This window comes from Gossypium hirsutum, chromosome D08 (assembly GCF_007990345.1).
Source record: "Gossypium hirsutum isolate 1008001.06 chromosome D08, Gossypium_hirsutum_v2.1, whole genome shotgun sequence".
In the NCBI taxonomy this organism is placed as follows: Eukaryota; Viridiplantae; Streptophyta; class Magnoliopsida; order Malvales; family Malvaceae; genus Gossypium; species Gossypium hirsutum.
This window is the reverse complement of record NC_053444.1, coordinates 4,946,257-4,970,968: the sequence shown is the minus strand read 5'-3', so window position 1 is coordinate 4,970,968 and position 24,712 is coordinate 4,946,257. Positions and strand designations below refer to the sequence as shown.

Genomic DNA, 24,712 nt, shown 5'->3' with positions numbered 1-24,712 from the left:
CACGAGGATGAGTGAACAATGGGTCGCGACTTAGATCAAGCAAAAATGAAATAGATGAGGCACCCCTTTGAAGAGTTCGCGAGATTCGATCTTAACATACGGATATCGATGCCTTTACTTTGAGTATTAGGGCAAGGCCGTATATGTAGATATCCATTTTATGTAAAGAGACTTGTTTTCTAGTAAAGTTGTTCTATTAGATTTGAATCAAAATCAACACCTCTTTTCTCTTTTTTGCATTCATTGCATTCATGTATTAACATTGCATTGCATCATATGCATTAAGTATCACAAAAAGACCCTAAAATCTTGGAAATTATCCTGGAATATCTATATACGAGGAAAAACTAAAGAAATGGACCAAAGGTTAGAGAGATTGGAGCAAATGCAAATACAGATGTAAGAGCAATTGGCCAAAATTTAACAAGATATGAGGGATCAGATGCTAGAATTCCAAAAAAATGTGATGAGCCAGTTAACCCAGTTGCTGGCTAGAGGGTTAGAAAAAGGAAAGAGCCCTATGGTCAATTTTGGGGACAATGACGAGGACCCTGCTTATCCTCCAGCCTTTACCCCAACAAACACCCAAGCACAATCAAACGTGTGTCCACAATTGATATCTGTTAACATTAAACCCCAACACCAGACCGGTACCTCGACACCGGTGAACTTCCCGACAGGTTCAAGTTTTAACCCAGGGGATAATCTAACCAATCATGTTGTCATTGATTTGGATGATCTAGCAGAAACAAAACAGGTAAGAGTAGAGCTCCCAAAACAATTTGAAGATCATTATAAACGGAAAAGGCGGGAGTGGAGCTCCTAAATCAATACTTTAAAGTCCCCAAGGAAAAGAGAAAACGACATGAATAATGTAACCACGTATAACAAGAGTTATTCGAAGCCAGTCACTGTGAGCCAAACGAGAACGATAATCACTGGTCATCAAGGCCGACCAAGACAAGAGTCCAATGCTAGGCAAAGAACGGAGAAGCCCCAGTTTACGCCTATTCCAATGACATACAAGGAGTTGTACCAAAGTTTATTTGATGCACATGTTGTTTCCGCTTTCTACGTAAAACCTATGCAGCCTCCATACTCCAAATGGTACGACGTGAATGTCTAATGCGAATACTACGTGGGAATCACCGGGCACTCGATTGAGAATTGCACCACTTTCAAAAAGATAATCGAAAGACTCATCAAAATGGGTATTGTGAAATTCGATAATCCATCTAGTGCAAAAAATATGTTATCCAACCATTCTGACAAAGGGGTAAACACAATAATCGAGAGTGTAGGGAGGAGAATCAAGACAGATGTTGCAGTAGTAAAAATCCCACGGAAATGGGTTTTGAAATAAATGATAGACATGGGATTAATCATTCAGAATTCAGAGAAGAGACCAAAAAGGATGATGAGCTACTGTGAGTTCCACGCTAAAAAAGGTCATGAAATCCAAGAGTGCGCTAAATTCAAAGCTTTGGTGCAGAGCCTAATGGATAATAAAGAGTTGGAATTCCTTGAAGAAGTCAAAGTCTTGAAAGGAATGTTGGGGAATTTGAACGTTAACGCCGTATAAGAATAGGGAGCTGGGAAAGATAATTTATTAGGCATTTACCCTTACATATCTAAGAGTGTTTTGAACAATGGGACTGTGGAAGGAATCCCTGTATTTTTTAGAGCTAATTCGGAGTAATGTCCAAAACACGCTAATTGCTCTAAGCCTAGGGGAAATAAGAATCCTTTGTGGGATAGGCTTATGTCTAACATCTTTATTTCAATAAAATGCATCTTTATTTCTCACTTCGATCAAATATTCTTTTATTGTTACCATTTTATTCATAATCATACTATACAGATAAATATTCTTAGATTTTTTTTTGTTCTTTGGATATCCCTTCGTCCCTATAACAGGTCTCCAGATATCAATGATATGAGCGACACTACTATTGACTCAAAACCTCCTTTTGAGCAAGATATGTGTCCAGCAGAACCTCAGGACTTTGAATATGACCGAGACTGTAGCTTGTCTCCTGATTTGTTACAGATGGTAGAACAAGATGAGAAACATATCGTACCTTATAAAGAATCAATGGAATCTATAGCTTTTCTCTATGTGGGGCATAGATGTCATTGGGCCAATCTCGCCAAAAGTTTTTGGCGGTCATCGATTCATCTTTGTGGTTATTGATTACTTCACTAAGTGAGTGGAAGCTTCTTCATATGCCAATGACAACAAGCCGACAGTCAGCAAATTTTTGAAAAAAAAGAAATCATATGTCTGTATGAAATGTCAAAAAGGATCATATCTGACAATACACAAAATTTAAACAATAGCACGATATCAGAAGTTTACAGTCTCATTGGTCTATGGAATGGAGGCAGTTTTACCCATCGAAGTTGAGATTCCTTCCCTTCGGCTGAGCTGAAGATGGATGAAGTAAAATGGATTAAATCTCGATATGATCAAGTGAACTTGATTGAATAAAAGAGGTTGAAAGCTATCTGTCATGGTCAAATGTACCAAAACGAATGATGCGAGCTTATGACAAAAAAGTTCGCCCCAGCGAATTCCATAGGTGGGGTCTGGTTTTGAAAAAGATCCTTCTATACAAGAGAACTTCAGAGAAAAGTGGATGTCAAACTAGGAATGACCTTATGTGGTAAAAAATGTCTTTCCTAGAGAAGCTCTGATTTTGACGGAGATGGATGGCAAAGAATCTGCCTAATCTTGTGAATTCGGATTCAATCAAGAAATATTTCATTTTTTTGTAAAAAAATAAAAATAAAATAAAATAAGGAAAAAGGAAAGAACAGAAAGAAAAAAGAAAAAGAAAAAGGAGAGGCCAAGGTGAAAACTCGCAAAGGGCGCCTTGAGACCAAAGGGGTTTTGAATTGAAAACCCAGGAATGGGCAATTCAAATTTTTGATCAAAGGTGGGGCATGTGGTAGTCTTGTCCTTTCCAAATTAACAAGAAGGAGGGATGCTACATCTTGGGTCATCAACAAAGTCTTCTAGGACTTCTAAACACTTATCAAGTTCAAAGGGCCCTCGAGAAGTTTTGTACAGAAAAGCTCATGCTACGATATCTGGGGCACCTATTTTCATCTTATTCATTTCGTATCTTAGCAAAATTTTCTATTTTGTTTAATTTATTCATTTCGAGCTTTACTCTCAATAAAATTTCATCTTGTCTATTGTGATAATCTTTTTCAAGTAATTTTCATTGAAATAATGATTAATGGATTGATAATATTCAAACAAAAGAAGTTCTGTATATTAATCTGAAAGCTTCTAAATAGTACGAGTACCTGAAACAGGACTATTATTTAGAAATAACCAAATTTAAGAGTTGGAAATATTTGAGAAAGAAGAGTCTCAATTGTGATTACTTCTTCGAATTTTCTGTCAAAGATACCAGCTGAGCAAAAAAGTTACATAATACATTGGTGATAAAACCACAATGAACAACGAGCAATGTCAACCCAAGCATTAAAAAGGGATCATTCTAAAAAATGACATTTTACATTCATGCAAATATTATGCATACACATCTAGTTAGGAGCATTTGATTCATTCTGATCATAATATCCTAGTCTAGGCCCATGAAATGGATTCTACAGGTCATGTTCCCCAGAGAACAGATCAGTAGAGCCATAAATCCTATATCCCTGAAGTTACAGTGTGATGGATTGAAGTCATTATGGCGAATCTTATCTTCCTGAAGTTACAGTGGAGCAGATTGAAGCCATTAGCCTTATCTCCCTGAAGTTGCAGCAGAGCCGACTGAAGACAGCGAATCTTATTTCCCTGGAGTTGCAGTGAAACAAATTAAAACTACAAATTATGCTGGATCTTATCTTCCTAAAGTTGCAGTGGAGCATATTGAAGCCACCAGTCTTATCTCCCTGAAGTTGCAGTGGAGCAGACTGAAGACAGCAAATCTTATTTCCCTGGCATTGCAGCGGAATAGATTAAAGTCACAAATTATGGCAAATCTTATCTTCCTAAAGTTGCAGTGGAGCAGATTGAAGCCACCAGCCTTATCTCCCTAAAGTTGCAGCAGAGCAGACTGAAGACAACGAATCTTATTTCCCTAGCGTTACAACGGAACAGATTAAAGCTACAAATTATGACAGATCTTATCTTCCTGAAGTTGCAGTGGAACAGATTAAAGCCACCAGCCTTATCCCCCTGAAGTTGCAGCGGAGCAGACTGAAGATAGAGAATCTTATTTCTCAAGCGTTGCAGTGGAACAGATTAAAGCAACAAATTATGGCGAATTTTTTCTTCTTAAAGTTGCAGTGGAGCAAATTGAAGCCACTAGCCTTATATCCCTGAAGTTGCAACGGAGTAGACTGAAGATAGCGAATCTTATTTCCCTGACATTGTAGTGGAACAGATTAAAGCTACAAATTATGGCGAATCTTATCTTCCTGAAGTTACAGTAGAGCAGATTAAAGCCACAAATCTTATTCCCCTGAAGTTGCAGTGGAGTGGGTTGAAGTTACAAATCTCATCTCAGACCAGGCAAAATTGGCCCTTTTTGATGTCTTTACTCCATTTCCATTACACGACAATAAGCAAAGAGGGGCAGCTGTAATAGGCTATTTTTGCCCGTGCCCAAACCAAAAAACTACCCAATTTCCAAAATAACTAAACAGACTAAAAAATAAATTACAAGCCCAAAAATAAAAAATAAAAAACCCTAAAACCCAACAACCCAAAACACTTAACATTTTCAGAAAGAAAAAAAGGCAGAAACCCTAATGCGTCGCAACCTCTGTTGCTCCCATGTGCGCTGCTCCTCCTCGGGCACACCGCCCGTGCCTCGTCCCGAGGCCAACCTGACCCCCTCTGCTACCTTGCACCAAAACGGTAAAAAGTTGGAATCTTCGCCTCCGTTGACTTCGCCAATACCTGTAAACAAGGCAAAAAAGGAGAAAGACACTGAAATAGCAATAGAAACACTAGCAGAACGAAAGCAAGTTGTAATAAAACAGTAAATATAACATATACATTCAGCTATAAAAAGCCTTAATCAATGTAATATCAGGGGGGAGAGACACATTCGAAAATAAAAACAGAAAGCAACACTTTTAGGTGGTTCTCTCATTTTATTTTTTATTTCATCATTTTTTTCTTTTTTTTTTCTTTTTGAAATATAATAAAACGAAACAAAGGGGAGGCTTTTTACCTTTATCGCCGTCCTCGGAGCGTATTCGGCGCTAAAGGGTTGAGTCGGGAAAAAGAAGAAACTTTTCAGTTCCCCGACTGTCGTCTACGCCGGCGCCGGTGACCAACGCTTGATGCGGTGGCCGACGACCGGAGCTAGGCTGAATTCTGGGGGGCTTTGAGAGAGAGTAAGAGAGTTTAGAAAGGTTTTTGAAGTTTTCTTTAAGAAGGGTATAAATGATTTTTTTGGCAAGAATCTGACTTTTATACTTGGTTTAAATAGCGCCGTTTTGAAGGTTGTCCTCAGGGGCCAAAACGACGTCGTTTTGACCTCTAACCCATGATCCGACCCGTCTGCCCATATGATACGTGTGTTTCTGTGGTGAAAGGGAGCTATTTCCCATGCGGTCCTTTCGCTTTTGCAACGCTTTACAATTTAGTCCTGTTCTTTTTTTCTTTCTTTTAATTTTACCGTATAATTTTGTCTTTATTTCAATTTGGTCCATATTTAAACTGCGCGTTTTGGAGGACAATGGAAAATTCCCCATTTGGTCCTTCCCTCTTATTCTCGAGATGCAATTTGGTCCTTCACCCTATTTTCATTCTCGGTTTTTACCCAAAATTTCGTTTTGATTTTAAGTTAATCCTTTTTGTTATTATTATTATTTTTATATTATTACACTGACTAATTTAATTTAATATTTATTTCTTTTTCTTTTTTTGTTTATTTACTTATTGTTTTTTAATAGACTTGTTTTATTTTTTATTATTACCCTTATTCTTATCATTTTATTATTTATTTATTTATTTCTATCTTTTTATACTTTCAAAATTAGGATAATCATCGTTATTATTATTATTATTATTATTATTATCACTTTTAATTTGTTTTATTTAATATTTTCATTCTTTTATTCATTTGCTTATTTTCAATTTTTATTTAAACCCTTTATTAGTTTTTATTTGTTTATTTAGTTTTTATAATTAGTTTTTTTTATCTTATCTTTATTCTTGCTCGTATTATTGTTATTTATATTAACGCATTTGTTATTGGTCCGTTATGCGTATTGGCACCGTAATATATTTTTACATTTTAGTATAAAATCGTGTTACATTAAGCTTCACCCGATACATAAAATTTCATTTTTTTAAATAAGCAATATTACATACTTTAAAATTCGAAAGGTCGTTCCCTAATTTACGGGGTTTTGATTTTCTTGATAAATCCAAATAAACGAATGTTTTTAAAGCAAATTTTTTTAAATAATCTAGGGAATTAAAAAAATCGTGTTTTAACTTACGGAGTATGATTCCTTCCTAAAACCGAGAGGATCAAATGCCTTTCAATAAATAAATTTTTCGGTATTTATTCTCGTATTGGAAATTCAAGACATTGTGTCCTAACTTACGGGACATAATTCTCTTTCTCAATTAACGTGAAATATGCCCCTTTCTCAAAAAAATTTAATATTTTAACAAAAGGGTCGTATTTTTAATCTCTTCAAAGTTTTTAATTTTCGACACTAAGACACTAATTAATCAACTATGTACAAATTTTGGGCATTACGAGGGTGCTAATTCTTCCTCGCATGTAACCGACTCCCGAACTCATTTTTTTGAATTTCGCAGACCAAAAGCATTGTTTTAATAAATCCAAACCGTTTATTAAAAACAAACATTTTACGATGTTACCCGATCACACCTCAACAAAAAAAGATTGGTGGCGACTCTCATATTCGTTTTCGTTTTCAAAATTAAAGTCGACTCCTTTTACAAAAAAATAGTTTCGACAGTAACGATGCGGACATTGCAATGGATTTAGAGAACTTTACTCAATTGATCCAAGTCTGGAACTGAACAGTATTTGGTATCATTTTTGCAAGGAAAAGAAAAACAAATATGAAACTGGAACGCATACAAAAATCCTTAGAACGACATAATAGCACAAGGCTTAGATTGAGGGAAGCAGAAGTGCGACTTGAAAATATAAGTCTAGGAGTGAGTAGTTACTAAATTGGGACAGAAATACAAGTTTTTAACATAATCGCGCAATGAAGAGGCGTCGGCAGAATCAAATTGTGAGTTTGAAAATAGACGGTAATGAGTGGTGCTATAATAATGAAATCCTTAGTAGGCATGCGGTTGAGTATTTCTCAGCTTTATATATAGTGGACCCATACTTGATTGAGAGCTTTCCTGTCAAGGGGCATTTTTTGAATTTGGAATCTCATATCGTTAGTGATCTATGTTTAAGGTCAATATGGAGGAGATTCAATGTTCTATTTTTAGCATGGCTTCGCTTAAAGCAGTGGGTGTGGATGGTTTTCATACCAAATTTTACCAAGCAAATTTGGATATTGTAGGAAGCGGTGTCTTTCAGATGGTTCAACATGTTTTTTGGGAGGAGCTTTGGACCTGAAACTTAACAGAACTCTTTTAGTCATTATTCCTAAAAGCATTGGTGTAGAGTTGATTAATCAATATAGTCCCATTAGTTTATGTAAGGTCCTGTATAAAATTATTACAAAGACTATTGTTATTCATCTTCCGTAAGCTATACAAGTGCTAGTAAAATAGAATCAATCAAGATTCATTGCATCGCAAAACATTTCTAATAACATAATTGTTACCCACGAAGGGATTCACACTATGAATAATACTAAAGCAAAAAGGGTTGGATGGCAATCAAGGTAGCTGTCACACTCTAAAATTTGGGTTAGTAGAATCAGGTAATTAAGTCATGTCTCGAGTGGATTTTAAATTAGAGGTCAAATGTAAAAATAAGGAGTTTTAATTTAAATGAGATTGATTACAACATGAGAGAGAATATGAAAGGGTCTTAATAGAAATAAACCAATTTTTGAACATTTGTTAGCTATATAAGAACACCCACTGTCCCTTCCATCCATATTTCTACTCATTTGAAAATTTTCAATAGATCCAAATTAGAAGTTTTCTCTCAAAATTTTCTCAACCATCCTGATTTTCGAAGCATTCAAATAGAATTTTTTCTTCCTTCTCCAATTTCAAAGAAACTAATCATTTCTCTTTGATGTTTTAGTTATTCATTCAAACGGTTTTCACAAGTTATATTATTGTAGATTCCTCAAATAAAAGGTAATTATCTTATTTCCTATAGTAACATAGATAATATGTGGTTTTAATTCAAGTTTTTATAGATCTAATTAAGAATTCATAAGATCTATCGATTTGAAGCTTAGTTTTGCTCAAAAATGGTAGATCTCGAAATTGTGAGCTAAGTGACTGTTTCAAAATGAATTTAAACTTATTTTGATGAAATTAAGAGGTCTTTAATATGAATTTAACAAATCTTTAATGAACCTGAATGGATTGAATGATTTCTCTGTTAACATTAATGGGAGACAACATTAATGGCAAACAATACAAAGTGGTGCAAGTTTAGCACCCTAAAGTTGACTTTGAAAAAGTGGCATGGGATAATTTTTTTTTGGTCCTTGAGATAATGGGCTATTTATTGTTTGGTCCTTAAACCTCAACTATAAATAGGCCTTCTCATTTCTCATTTCAATTCATCCCAACCAATCTTTCTCTCTTAGTTTTCTCTCTTCTCCCATTTGAGAATTCTTAAGGAATTCTATTTGTTTGTAATACTTTGAAGATAGTAAAGTTATCATCTGGTGTTAGTGCCCGAGGACGTAGGTATAATTTACCGAACCTCGTTAAAACTCTTGTGTTCTTTCTTGTCCTATTTTTCTTTCAATATTTGAGGGTATAATAGTAGTATTTAATTGTGCTATTAAATTACTATAGAAGGGATATTCTGTCTAAGGAAAGACTTGGTATTTAAGAGATCCATGTGATCCACCTCTCTTTCCTGGGAATTGAACTTTGTGTGATTTTTTAGTACAATAATTTACACGCTTCTGACCCTATTGGAACAACAAGTGGTATCAGAGCCGAAGGTTAATCGTAGTATGCTCTGTGGTTGCAGTTTGAACTGATCTTCCATATCAGAAAAGATTTCCTTAGGTATATTGAAAGATTATGGAGAAAACGGTCGGTGTAGGAGCTTCAACATCGTCCATGTGGACAAGACCGACAATTGCAAATGCAAGATTGGCCGTGGAGATCTTTGATGGCACGGGCCATTTTGGTATGTGGCAAAGTGAGGTTCTAAATGCCCTTTTTCAGCAGGGTCTAGACATTGCCATTGATGAAGAGAAACCAGATGATGTACAGGAGAAAGATTGGAAGGCGATCAATCGGTTGGCATGTGGCACAATTCGATCATGCCTTTCTCGAGAGCAGAGGTATGCTTTTTCAAAGAAGACTTCTGCAAATAAGTTGTGGGTGGCACTTGAAGAAAATTTTTTGAAGAAAAACAGTCAAAATAAGCTCCACTTGAAGAAAAGACTGTTTCGCTTCACATACGTCCCAAGTACCACAATGAATGATCACATCACCAAATTTAATCAGTTAGTCACTGATTTGCTGAATATGGATGAGACATTCAAAGATGAAGATTTGGCTTTGATGCTGTTGGGGTCACTTCCTGAGGAGTTTGAGTTCCTAGAAACTACTCTACTTTATGGCAGGAGTGATATATCTCTGAGCGAAGTCTGTGCGGCCTTATACAGTTATGAACAGAGAAAGAAGGACAAATAGAAAAACTCAATCAGAGATACAGAAGCTTTAGTAGTCCGAGGTCATTCATACACTCGGAAGAAAACTCAAAAGGGGAGATCAAAGTCAAAGTCCAGACTCGGGAAAGATGAATGTGCTTTTTGTCATGAGAAAGGCCACTGGAAGAAAAATTGTCCAAAGCTGAAGAATAAGGGAAAAGCTGCTGTAGATGCTTGTGTTGCTAAGCATGATACTAGTGACTCTGAACTATCACTGGTTGCATCATCATCGTCGTTCCATTCAGATGAGTGGATATTGGATTCGGGTTGTACCTATCATATGTCCCCTAACCGGGAGTGGTTCTCTGATTTAGTAGAACTAAATGGAGGAGTTGTTTATATGGGCAATGACAATGCCTGTAAAACTATTGGGATAGGTTCAATCCAATTAAAGAATAAAGATGGATCAACCAGAGTTCTGACTGATGTTCGGTACGTGCCCAGTTTGAAGAAAAATCTCATCTCATTGGGAGCCTTGGAATCCAATGGTTCAGTTGTTACTATGAGAGATAGGGTTTTGAAAGTGACATCTGGCGCACTTGTGATATTGAAGGGCATCAGGAAAAATAACTTGTATTACTACCAAGGTAGTACAGTTATTGGAGCAGTCGCTGCAGCTTCCGGTAACAAAGACTTGGACTCAATGCAGTTGTGGCATATGAAGTTGGGACATGCCAGCGAAAAATCCTTGCAAATTCTGGCAAAGCAAGGATTGTTGAAAGGTGCAAAGGCTTGCAAATTAAAATTTTGTGAGCACTGTGTTCTGGGAAAGCAAAAAAGAGTGAAATTCGGCACTGCTATCCATAATACAAAAGGTATTTTGGAATATATTCACTCAGATGTGTGGGGGCCTTCCAAAACACCTTCGTTGGGAGGAAAACACTACTTTGTTACTTTTGTTGATGACTTTTCCAGAAGAGTTTATGTGTATACCATGAAAACTAAAGATGAAGTGCTTGGAGTTTTTCTTAAATGGAAAACTATGATCGAAAACCAGACTGGCAAGAAAATCAAGCGGCTTAGGACGGACAATGGAGGGGAATATAAAAGTGATCCGTTCTTTGATGTGTGCCAAGAGTATGGTATTGTTCGACACTTCACAGTTAGGGATACACCACAACAGAATGGAGTGGCAGAGCGTATGAATCGAACATTGCTAGAGAAAGTTCGATGTATGTTGTCCAATGCTGGGTTGGGCAAGCAATTTTGGGCTGAGGCTGTGACATACGCTGGCCATCTTGTTAATCGTTTGCCATCATCTGCATTAGAAAGAAAAACTCCTATGGAGGTATGGTCCGGAAAACCGGCTACAGATTATGATTTCTTACATGTGTTTGGAACCACTGCATATTACCATGTGAAGGAGTCAAAGTTAGATCCGAGGGCAAAGAAAGCTCTCTTTATGGGAATCACTTCTGGAGTGAAGGGATTTCGTCTTTGGTGCTTAAGCACAAAGAAAATGATCTGTAGCAGAGATGTTACCTTTGATGAATCTGCCACATTGAAAAAGGTAGCAGATAAATATATTCAGACTAGCAATACTCCACAGCAGGTGGAGTGTACTCCAAAACAGGTGGAGTTTGAGCAGATGGGGATTTGCCCAGTTAATAAGTCTAATTCTCCAGCCACAATGGAGGAATTAGAGGTTGAAGAGGTTCTGACCCAAGAACCACTAAGTACACCAGAACCAGTTGCAGTTGCAAGGCCACGGAGAGAAATTCGTAAACCTGCTCGATTTACTGATATGGTGGCCTACGCCCTTCCCGTTGTTGATGATATTCCTATCACTTATCAAGAAGCAATGCAAAGCTTAGAAAGTGATAAATGGAAAAGCGCCATGGATGAAGAAATGCAGTCTCTCCGGAAGAACAATACTTGGGAGTTGGCGCAATTACCGAAAGGTAAAAGGGCAATCGGATGCAAGTGGGTATTCGCAAAGAAAGATGGATCTCCTAGCAAGAAGGATATTCGCTACAAGGCAAGATTGGTAGCTAAAGGCTACGCTCAGAAGGAGGGAATTGACTACAATGATGTATTTTCCCCTGTTGTGAAGCATTCCTCCATTAGAATTTTGTTGGCCTTGGTAGCACAGTTGAATTTGGAGCTAGCTCAACTTGATGTTAAGACAGCTTTCTTGCATGGTGAGTTAGAAGAGGAGATCTATATGACTCAGCCCGAAGGATACACAGATGCTGGTGGTAGAAATTGGGTTTGTAAGCTGAACAAATCGCTATATGGATTGAAGCAATCCCCGAGGCAGTGGTACAAGCGATTTGATAGCTTTATGAGAAGGCAGAAGTACACAAGAAGCAAATATGACAATTGTGTATATTTGCAGAAGCTGCATGACGGATCTTTCATTTATCTACTCTTGTATGTTGATGATATGTTAATCGCTTCGAAGAGCCAAAATGAGATAGATAAGCTGAAGGCTCAGTTGAATCAAGAGTTCGAGATGAAAGATCTAGGTGAGGCCAAGAAGATTCTCGACATGGAGATAAGTAGAGATAGACCGAGAGGCAAGCTCTGTTTAAATCAGAAGCAATATCTAAAAAAGGTATTACAATGTTTTGGTGTAAATGAAAACACAAAACATGTAAGTACCCCACTTGCTTCTCATTTGAAACTTAGTGCTCAATTATCTCCGAAAACTGAAGAAGAAAGAGAATATATGGCGAAAGTCCCATATGCTAATGCAATTGGGAGTTTGATGTATGCGATGGTGTGTACGAGGCCTGACATTTCACAAGCTGTTGGAGTTGTGAGCAGGTATATGCATGATCCTGGAAAAGGACATTGGCAAGCTGTGAAATGGATTCTACGGTATCTTCGAAAAACCGTAGATGTTGGTTTAATTTTTGAACAGGATGAAGCACTTGGTCAGTTTGTAGTTGGATATGTTGATTCCGACTTTGCTGGTGATTTAGATAAACGTCGTTCAACTACGGGGTATCTGTTTACTCTTGCGAAAGCCCCAGTGAGTTGGAAGTCTACCTTACAGTCTACAGTAGCTGTGTCTACTACAGAGGCAGAATATATGGCAGTTACAGAAGCTGTTAAGGAGGCTATTTGGCTTAATGGATTGTTGAAAGACTTAGGAGTTGTTCAAAGTCACATAAGTTTATATTGTGATAGTCAGTGCGCTATTCATTTAGCGAAAAATCAAGTCTATCATTCAAGAAGCAAGCATATCGACGTAAGATATCACTTTGTGCGGGAAGTCTTTGAAAAAGGAAAAATTCTACTTCAGAAGATTCCGACAGCAGATAATCCCGCAGATATGATGACCAAGGTGGTAACAACAATCAAGTTTAATCATTGTTTGAACTTGATTAACATCCTGAGAATTTGAGCACCTTCAGGTGTATGGCGCTCGAGAGTGCATTTGTAGGCACTACAAAAGATAGCTTTATCGAATTTGGGGAGTTGAAGGAAGTGTGTGAAGATGTGATTATCCTAATCAAATCTTCAAGGTGGAGATTGTTAACATTAATGGGAGACAACATTAATGGCAAACAATACAAAGTGGTGCAAGTTTAGCACCCTAAAGTTGACTTTGAAAAAGTGGCATGGGATAATTTTTTTTTTGGTCCTTGAGATAATGGGCTATTTATTGTTTGGTCCTTAAACCTCAACTATAAATAGGCCTTCTCATTTCTCATTTCAATTCATCCCAACCAATCTTTCTCTCTTAGTTTTCTCTCTTCTCCCATTTGAGAATTCTTAAGGAATTCTGTTTGTTTGTAATACTTTGAAGATAGTAAAGTTATCATCTGGTGTTAGTGCCCGAGGACGTAGGTATAATTTACCGAACCTCGTTAAAACTCTTGTGTTCTTTCTTGTCCTATTTTTCTTTCAATATTTGAGGGTATAATAGTAGTATTTAATTGTGCTATTAAATTACTATAGAAGGGATATTCTGTCTAAGGAAAGACTTGGTATTTAAGAGATCCATGTGATCCACCTCTCTTTTCTGGGAATTGAACTTTGTGTGATTTTTTAGTACAATAATTTACACGCTTCCGACCCTATTGGAACAACATTCTCTTCTACTCGATTAAAAAACAAACATGATTTTCCAGAAAACTGAGATCAATGTAATTGGATGAAATTAGTAGTATAGATTTGTAATTAAATGTTAAGTATGTTAAGAATTAAGAATTAAAATAAGTGAGAGTGAAGAAATTAGAGTTTCGGAGGTGTGCGAGGCAAGCTTGCCAGAGAAGTGTGAATGGTGAGATGATAGGTAGTTAGGAATGTCATTTTACTTTAGATCAATTGAAATCTATTGTGTTGGTGTGTGTTGTTATGTGAAGCATCAGATCGCGAAGGAGTTTCCTCAAGCAAAGACAAAGGCAAGCTGAAGTTTACCTAGGCTCGGTAAAGCAAAAAAGCCATGATAGGTGTGTGCATTACATAGTGCAGTCACACGTCAAGTATTAATGGTAAGCTTAGGTGGTGTAACCATTTAACCGAATTTTTAGGAGTAAGTATTCATATGTAATTTATGCTTATATATTTGTTGCAATTTTTTACTGTATTATGAACCAAGCCTTATTTATGTGAGCTGTGTATTGTGAAACTTTATGATATATGCGAGCTATCCCATATGCGAATTAAGATTATATGTGAGATATGCTTTGTTTATACGAACTATTGAATAATTGTGAGCTAAGTTACATGCGAGATCTATTGTCATGCCATAGGATTGTGAGTACTCTCATTTATATTGTGATAGGGCATTGTGGCCCGAAGATAGCATTAGAGAGATAAAGGAATATAAAGTATAACTCCATTCACCGTAGATAGCATGGTGTGTTTGGGGAGTGTGCACTTGTGCTACATTTGCTGGAGATAGTGCAGGACTCTATGAGTTATTGGGTGTGAATGGAGATTCGATTATCCAATGAATATGTTTTATGATTATGTTCCACAGTCACAAATTGCCAATATATTGATATTATATGTTATGATTGTGTTATGTTATGCAAACTGATTTTATCATGCGAGCTATATGACATTGTAATTTATTGCGAGCTATTATGTCTTTGTTATCATCCAAGTTGTACTTTTGTACAAATTGTATAGCATGCTTACTTTTAACATGATTGATGTGTTCACTTGTAGCATATTTTGTGCACTCACTGAGCTTCAATAAGCTCACACTCCTTATTTTCGTTGTACAGAAAAGTAGCTCATGAGGCATTAAGAAGTGGGGATTTCTAGTGATCCATTGCAAGGCAAATTTCCTGAGTATGTGTCATGTTTCCAAACCTCAATAAGAAAGGCAATATGGGACTATTCCAAGGGACTAGATTAGACTTAAAATTTTTTAACAAATGGTGATGGGTTGTAAATTGAACATAAAGACTGTTGATTAATTTGTATTTTTTTTCTTCTGAATATTTTATAACTGCTTGATTAAATGATTAGATGTTTGAATTGTGATGGCATGTTGATTTGTTTGATAAATTGATGGACTAACAACTATATGTAGACTAAAGAACTCGTCGAACAATGAGGTACGTCTATAATTCTTAAGTATGTTTAAATCTATTTGATGATTTAGTATGTAACGCCCTAAAAATCTTAAGTTCGGCTTTGTTAAATTCAGACATTAATTGAGTGCCTGCTTTAGCGGTTGTGATACGGGTTTAGAGTTCGAATCTCCTATGTGATTAAAGTGTGATTATTTTTGTTAATCCTTGGTGTGTTGTTCATATTGGTGGTGTTGGAATTGGATTAAAACTCTTAAAATAGTTGTTGAGATATCAGGAAGTTAGGGGTTAGGTTTTTGTTTTATTTGGAAACTATTTTATTTTTTTTCTCCTAAAATCACTACCCACGTTTCACGTTCCAAGTGCTGTCAAGTGGAGTTTTGCAAATTGTTCTTCTTTGTTCTTTTTTTTATGCCTTTTCCCTCTCGAATTAATTCTTTTTACTATTTTTTGTCAAAAACTGTTTGGTGGGGGGCTTGTATTTCTTTTTGGATTCAAGTATTCACGCGGGTGTGGTGATTAATCTCTTGTTCGATATTTTTTGGGTATTTCTAATTCGTAGGGTAAGTGTGTAATTTTTTCTTTCGATAGTATGGTATTTTTGGTTCCATTTGGATACTGAGTTTGAATCGTAAGGGTTGATTTCTTCTCTGGGTGTCTGGTTAATTGGTATTATGTGGTTTTAGGAGAGGATTGAACGACGCTTGGCGTTACTCCAACGACTTAGGCATCATTAATTGTTGTTTGCTTTATCAGTAGGTGTTCGAATATTTTGGGGCCATGTGAGGTTGTTTGTGAATAATTCTTGATACAAGTTTCATGAATTGTTCTTAATTTCGGTGTGTTTATTGACGTTTTAGGATATGGAAGCTTTGTGGGTGGATTTGCATAAAAAAAGTCAAGGTGAGTAACGAAAAACTCAAAAAATAGAGATCGACAAAAGTTAAAATTGAAGCTTGTCGACGCCACATGGCCGTGTGACACGGCCTAGGCCATTTTGGGTCGTGTGGGCCACACAGGCATGTGGCATGTGTGGGCCCAAATTTCAAAAATTTTCCCTAGAGTCGTACACGTCGTCTCGATCGACTGTGGGTCTTCCGTGGGGTCAATACGTGTTTATATAAGCCCTAAAGCATGAAATTTGCTAATTTGATAGTATGAATTTAATGTAAACAACACATAAGTACATGTAATGAGATGTTATATGTTTGATCTGTTATGTATGAGCATGTTTAATATCTGTTATGTGAGCATGCATGTGATATACATTCTGGTATCTGTTATTCTGTTATATCTGGTTTTCTATCTGTATCTAATTATGGGGCGGGTTATGTATTATGAGGAGGAAGTGTTCTATGTGAGGCAATGACTCGCCAATATACTGGCACCACTGTTGCAATTTTTTTGAAAAGTGTCATAAGGAAACTAACTGGTGTGTAGGGCTGGGTAGGTGTTTTGTACCTCACATGGTGTGTTAGGATGGTCGAAGATGGTGTGTAACGGATGGGGGTAGGATTGTAATTTGCATATGACTCTGATTCTGCATGAGACATTTGTCAGTGTATGTTATGTATTAAATTTGTGAATCTATTTCCGTTAAGTTACACACTGAGTTATAAACTCACTCTCTGTTTGTCTGCTACTTTCAGGTAACCCTCAAACTTAGACGGGTCAGTGCGATGAGAGCTCGAATTTATCCACAATTTCATAAAAGTTGACTTATATTAATTTATCTCATTTAAAATTATATTTTTGAGAGTTTTGTAATTTTTGTACTCTCTAGACTTTTGGGTTTATTTTTGGATTTGGACTATTATTTTGGGTTTTGACATAGCACACGATAAAACGGCTTTTCGAAAAAGGACGATATTTCTGCGATCAACTGTTTTTGAAATAAAACAAACTTAGTTTATTTTGAAAACATAAACAATTGACGATTTTTAATTAATAAGTATAACAACACGTTTTCAAATTGAAACAGGCTTTCCAATAACAAAAGTTCACGAAGTTTTTAAAAAGCGAAAGTCAGATTTTTAACTATTTCATGTAGCATCTCCAAATTCAGCCATAATGTTTAGATCGGGTTTGGGGTGTTACATAATAGGCATGAAGAATAAGTTGTGACATGTGTGAGATAAATGATTATGGCAAGTTGTTAATAAATGAATAATTAATTAGGCAAGATCATGTTAGGATCACAAAGTCTATCTATTCATAAAAGGATTAAATGATAACATATAGTAATATTAATCAAATTGTAAACATAGAATTGAAATTTTGCAAAGGTTAGAGCTTGCCAGGGTAAGGTGGTCGCGGATGGACTATTCACAAATCATTTTATTAATTACACGATGGTAAGATTGTTTTAAAGCTTGCTAGATTTGGGTTCATCAAAAATAGGGGTTTGCAAAGTTGAATGCAAGCTAAAAAGGTGCGAGCCTTGCCAACTGCAAGCTGTTGAAATTTTTCTTTACAAGCTCACCATGAAGTGGGGTCGTAGATATTGTATACCTGATTTTCGTGAGTTGTTTTGTTAATTTTATTAGTAAAGTATGTGTTAGGATTTTTAATATGAAATAATACAATAATTGTGAGATGTGATTGGTTGGATGGTGTGCTTTATGGTGGGTTAATAGAGAGTCACTTCGGTGGCTAATGTGACGTTCAAAATTTGGGTCAAATTGTCTTGGTCGGGTTTGGGGCAACATAGCAAATCTTAAGAAGGCTTATGACAAGGTGCGATGGGAATTTTTAAATGACACTCTGTTGGATGCTAGGCTTCTAGAACTATTGGTTAGAATAATCATGCAGTGCATTTCTTCACCAGTAATGCAACTGCTTTAGAATGGATCCCTTTCAGAGAGTTTCAAGCCAACTAGAGGGGTGTGACGAAGAGATCCACTCTCTCATACCTTTTTGTACTTGGCATGGAATGATTGGGTCACTTGATTGAAGTAGCTATTGAGGAAGGAAGATGGGAATCGTTAATGCTATCATGTGGAGGATCAGGTGTGTCTCATCTATTTTTTGTTGATGATCTGGTGGTTTTTTGTAGAGCTAATGAAAATGGAGTGGATTGTCTGAAGCATGTTCTGGATCAATTATGTCCTTTCTTTGGCCACAAAGTAAATAGACAGAAGACTCGGTTATTTTTCTTTCACAATGTGTCTGAGGAAATAGCAACAATTATATATGGAAAGCTACGTTTCTCCAAAGTTAACGACTTGGAGAAATATCTCGATGTGCCATTTTTTCACAACAGAGTTGGGACTAATACTTTTAAATTTATTTTGGATAAGAATCAGAGTCGGGCGAATGGGTAGGATGCTAGTAAGTTGTCACTTGTTGGTCACCTCGCATTGGTAAAGTTAGTATTACTTACGATTCCCAATTATTTTATAGCTACGGCTTGAATTCCAATCACGGTCTACAAAGAAATTGAAAAGCTAGCTTGCGGTTTCTTGTGGGGAACATCAAGCTCAGGTAGAAAGTCATCAATCGTTAGTTGAAAAGATTGTTGTATGTCAATGTTGAATAGAGGTTTAAGGATTCAAAAGTTGCAAGACCAAAATAAACTCTTTCTTTTGAAGTTGGGGTTTAATTTGGTCGCTAACACAAAGAAGTTGATAGTTCATGTTCTACGTAATAAATAAAATGTTCATGGAATCATCCCTGAGGACATACGTCAAAGAAACTGTTCATTCATATGGCGATCCATTACTAGTGTTTGGAATGAGGTTAAACAGGGTCTCATTTGGACCATCTGTGATGGGAGCTTGGTAATTTTTTTGGAATGAAACTTGGTTAAAGGATTTGGGTCCGTTAAAACCACTAATGGTCACTAAACTAACTATAAATACGACAAAGGCAAGCACACCTATTGAACAATAGTATAGCTATGGTGAGTAGGGAATATCGTATCCACAAGGATTAAAAGTACTAGTAATTACCATTTTTCTATTATTTAGTCAACAAATTAGAGCAATTTTTTTAATCTAAAATTACTAAACTAATCTAACTAAGAACGTAACAGAGAATAAATCAACAAAATAATCGAATAATAACCAATGAGATAGACAATACCCAGGAAAGAATCCACTAGACTTCACCTAGTATTATGAACCTGAATTAAACGATTTATTCACTTGTGTCTTGATCCGTAGAAATCTCTAAATTATGTTAATATCTCTTTCGAGAGTAAAAACAACTGACTCTAGGTTGATTAATTGAAATCTCTTTCTAATTAAAACCCCTATTGTCGCATTAACTGGATCTATGGATTCCCCTAATAGATTTGACTCTAATTTGGTAGATTTATGACGTTATATTTCTAGGATTGCATGCAACTCCACTCAATTATGCTATATCTACTCTTAAACAGGTACTTTTGCTCCACTGAAATAAGCACATTAAACATGAATTAATATCCTAAAAATATTAAAACAAGAAATAAGCATATATAATTGAGAACAAGAATCAAGTATTTATCATGCAAATCAGATATCAAATAATAAGCTTCATCATAGGTTTCATCCTCCCTAGGTATCTAGGGAATTTAGTTTATAATCTTGAATAGAAACATCTCAAAGTTAGGATAACCACAGGACATAAAGAAACTCAATAAACTTCGAAAGAAATTAAATGGAGATCGTCAATCTTGAGGGATATCCGTTTTCGAGTTGATTCCAATGGCATTCTTCGAGTGTTTTCTTCAATCTTCTTTGATTGCCCCTTTAGGTCTTCTTCTAATTGGTATTTATAGACTTTAGAATGCTCAGAAAGCGTAAAAATTGGGTTTTTCCGCATACCTGGGAAGTAGGGTGCAAAATCGACACGGGCTGGCACATAGGCGTGTGGCCAGCCTGTGTGGAAATGCTCAGGCCGTGTGGATCCTTAAAATAGCTCTATTTGTCTGATTTTGGCTCGTTTTTCGCTCTTTTCACTCTCAAATGCTCTCTTAAGTATAGAAACATGAATTTAAAGGATTGGGAGCATAAAATTCACTAATTTTCATAATTAATCATCTAAAGATGCATAAACAATGGGATTAAAATATGTTACTTTTATAGCTTATCAACCGCAGTATATTGGTAATAAACTATTGGATGAAACTCTTCGCGTGTGTGACCTAGTGATGTCGGAAGGAGAATGGAATACAAAATGGTTATCTACAATGCTCCCCAGAGATATTGTTGTCCGAATATATGCTTGCAACACACTGTTGAGGGATTCAGGTTCTAATCAAATCTCTTGGAGGTGGATGTCAGCAGGGAATTTCCTAAAGCATATTTTTAACACTAGTGGACCAAGGTAGTTTGGGTATGATAAATTAATTTGAAGAGTTATGGCACCTCAAAGGATGTGAGTTTTTCTATGGTTGCTTATTCGAAATAGACTTTTGACTAACAAGGAATGTCCAATGAGAGGTATGACATCGATTCCCTTTTGTGAACAATGTGGTTAGCCTGTAAAAATGGCAATTCACATGGTAAGGGACTACGGTTTTGCTAAATCTATTTGGAAAGCATTTATTCCCAGGAAAAATTGGAATTTTTTCTTTAGCTCAACACTTGAGAGGAGAATTCACTAGAATATCATGAACAAAGGGGAATTAAACTTCGGTGGAGGAGAATGGTTGAAATTTTTTACATTAATCACTTGTTTCCTTTGGAAGAATCGTAATGACTTTATCTTCAAAAATGCTAGTGGAAGTAGCCAGAATTTTATAGCCTCGACTACGGCATGGGAAAGATCGTATGGAAACAATGGCAGCATAGAGCAAATGGCATACAAGTCAAAGATATAAAATATTTGGCAAAGGCCTGAACCGGGATGAGTCAAGATTAATATTGATGGCTCGATATCAACAAGCACTGAAAAGGCAGTAGTAGGTGCAATGGCGAAGCCCAATAGAGGCCCAAAGGGGCTATGCCCCCCTCAAGATTTAATTTTTTTGCAATTTAACCCTTTGTAGATATATTATGGCCCTTCCAAAAATAAAAGTAGTCCCCCTAAGGTTTATTTTTACAATTTCCCCCTTTGTATATATACTATAGCCCTCCAAAAAATCGATTGTTATGGTGGAATATTGCTTCTTCTTCTTTTGAATCGATTTTTATGTTGAAATACTGTTTCTTTTGAATCGATTGTTTATACGTTTAAATCAATTGTTATGTTGGAATGTTGCTTCTTTTGAGTAGATTGTTTATATGTTTAAATCGATTGTTATGTAGCACGTCTAATTTTAGCTTGGGCCCCCAAGATTAACATCCTAACTCCGTGGTTGGTGGGTTTTGAAATGGTAATAGATATGGCTGATATTTTTCAAATTGAAGCTCGAGCTATCCTTGAAGGCTTGAAGCTAGCATGGATGAGGGGTTTCAGACAGGTTGAGGTGGAAAGTGACAATGCCCTATTGATTGATAGTATTAGGAATGGCTTTGCAGCAAACAGTAATACAGTAGAAGTCCAGCTGATTCATGAGTGGTGTAATAGAGATTGGCAAGTTAAACTTCGACATGTCTTGAGAGAAAGCAACAAGGTTGCTGATTGCTTAGAAAAGACAGCGGGAGGTGGAATGAATCAATTGGTTGTACTTGTTGATCCATCGTCACACGTACGAAGACTTCTGGAGGAGGATATTAACAGCTCGATGTAAGTAGTGTCGTTTGGGCTCTAGCTTTAGTGATGTTTTAGTCATGTACTAAATTTGCTTTTTATTTTCAACCAAAAAAAAATTTTGTATTAGTAAACTTAAACCATGTGCCCCAAATATCCATCTTTTTTATGTTAACAACCGCTAAAAAAACTTATCTGTTTGGGCTTAGCACTTTATTCAATTGCCTAAAAAATAATAAACAAGTTATTTTTATGTCTGTTATTTTTATCTTTTCTAAACAATATGCGATTTTGAATTGACTAACATTACAAATGATTAATATATATGATAAACTTCGCTTTTAACTTTTCTCAGATAAATTTAAAGATTAAAAGGATAAAAAAATTAAATAAAAAATTAAAATAATTTTTTTATAAAATTGAAGCATCAAATAAATTATTATATAATGAGATAATCTTACATACACTAAATAGTTGGGTCTTATCGTATCAACATAATATTTAGCATCGATTATGTATAAAAGATGTTAAATCCAACGTGCAAAATTCCATTGGTTTCCTTTTAAAGGGAAAAAGGAAATTATACACTTATTGACAAAGCAAGACAATTACAAATAAGAAATATAGGATGGACTTTAGTTGATTATGATGTATAATATCTAGAATAAAATCTCCCAAATCATGTCAAGCCGAAACGTAGAATTCCACCAAACCGAGGAACCAAAAATCAATGGTGACGACCAGCTTGGTTCACCTTTGCCCTAACACCTACCTAAAATTCCTTACCTATATCAGATATAATTCAACTGCACAACACAGGCTTGTAGTCCCTTGGAGATAAGAAGCAGGGGATCCATCTTTAAGGCTATGAATGTGAAGATGGTAATATCCAGTTGGTCACCTTTCTAGACTAACCTTCAGTTTCGCGTGCCACGATTGAGCAATGGACAAGGGGCACGTCGTAGTGGGGGAGGGGGGTTAAAAGCATAGTTACCAATTATGTGGTACCTTACGGGTACGCTGTACGTCGTTGTGAGAGTACCTTTGTACATAGGTAGGCTTGTTTCAGTTTGTCGTAATCAAAGGCGTGTGATGGTTCAGCCAAAGATCCAAGAGCTGATCTGTTAGGCGAAAGCAATCACCAAAGATGGCCCTAGCTGAACGACACCACTGAGGTTGAAACCCTCCAAATTACCATTCACTTTATATTGTGATAATCGAATTGTTATTCATGACATTAAAAAATAAACATATTGCTATTAGGGGTGTAAATGAGATTATGATATTTGTAAATTATTAAGTTCAACTTTAAAAAAAAAACTTAAATTCGATTTATTAATCATCGAGCCAAGTTCAACCAACTTGATAATATTTGGCTTGAACGGCTCACAAGCTTTATTGAACTATTCGTTTTTAATATTATTTTAAATATTTTTATATTATTACATTATGTTACTATCCTTAGTATATATTATTAACTCTAAGCTTAATTATCGAGCTGAACTCAAACTGAAACTTGAATATGTACGAGCTTAATTGAGCATTGAACTTAAAAATAGAGGTTCAATCAAGCTTGAACTGAATGTTGAGCTTCGAATTAAGCTCGAGCTTGCTAGTATTAAAGCTTAACTTTACTCGAGTACGCCCCTAATTGCTATGGAAAAACGACCACATAAGAGATATCGTGAAAAAATAATAAAATAGTTATCGAATATTTACCCACTAATAAGGTATTGGCTAACCTCCTTTAGATACTCTAGCTATTAATATTATCTCTTTTCAGAAATTAATAACAAATTTAACTCGAAGTTGGGGTGGAAACGCTCATGTATGTACCTTTCTAATTTGTTTCCCACTTGGGTGTCGGCTTGTGGTCTGATTGTTCTCATGTTTTTGTTGCTTCAAATTAGGGGAAGCGGGATTGAGCAAGAGTGTTTGAGCTCAGGATGGGAATCACCATGTGGCTGTGCGGAATCTTGTCTGAAGCCATCGTCACCGTCGCCCATGGGTTCGATTCCCCCCGCGCTCACTCATGTTCCTAGCAATTCAGTGCCAACTTTCGACTTTGATTCTAGATTATGAGTCTATGAAGCCTTTGATTAATGATGAACTTTACAGTTATTGTTAAATTTTATATTTACATCTTCTTAAAGTAAAAGAATTATTCGAATCAACTGATTGAATCTTAATTCAATTAACATCAAAATTATTATCGATACAAGAGAACGTAGATTATATCCTAATCATATCATAAATTGTGATTATGAGTATAATAAATATTATTGCAGTAAACCGTAACTAATATTAATAATGATTACTCTCCTAATTTAAACCGTGCAATTGATTGAATTAGCCACTCAATAATTTCCCGGTTCAGTTAATTGAATCGAAAGAATGGGCATTGATTTGGCCAAAAAGAATGGTAAGAGAAAGGCGAAATGACAGCATTAGTTAGGCGCGTAGTAAGTAGGTGCAGAACTATAGGCAGCTGCTTAAATATAAGCTGTATTTTATGTTCTGAAATGATGTAAAATTGCTTTGTGTCAAGCATGGTGGGAGATAGCCACCAAATAAAGAAGATTGAACACATGGGGAATTGGTTTAATGTCTCACTAAAATCCATCAGGGCATCAATTCCGACCTAGCTGAACCAAAATTTTACTGATTAAAAAAATAAAGAAAGATATTTAACCAGTGGACTAAAGATTTATGTGAAATAGTCAACTTAATTTGCAAGTAAATATGACTCCAAA

At 36.0% G+C, this 24,712-nt stretch overlaps 1 long non-coding RNA gene across 2 annotated transcripts; it reads left to right on the top strand.

Annotated features, from left to right (window-relative positions):
- The first annotated feature begins 8,086 nt into the window (after positions 1 to 8,086).
- On the top strand, positions 8,087 to 17,196 carry LOC107917209 (uncharacterized). Of its 2 annotated transcripts, XR_001689728.2 has the most exons (4): positions 8,087 to 8,296; positions 14,160 to 14,329; positions 15,030 to 16,244; positions 16,991 to 17,196. It is a non-coding gene; the product is annotated as an uncharacterized lncRNA (long non-coding RNA). The 2 variants fall into 2 exon arrangements; XR_005917385.1 differs by having other exon boundaries at positions 8,111 to 8,296; positions 14,160 to 16,244.
- The last annotated feature ends 7,516 nt before the right edge of the window (positions 17,197 to 24,712 follow it).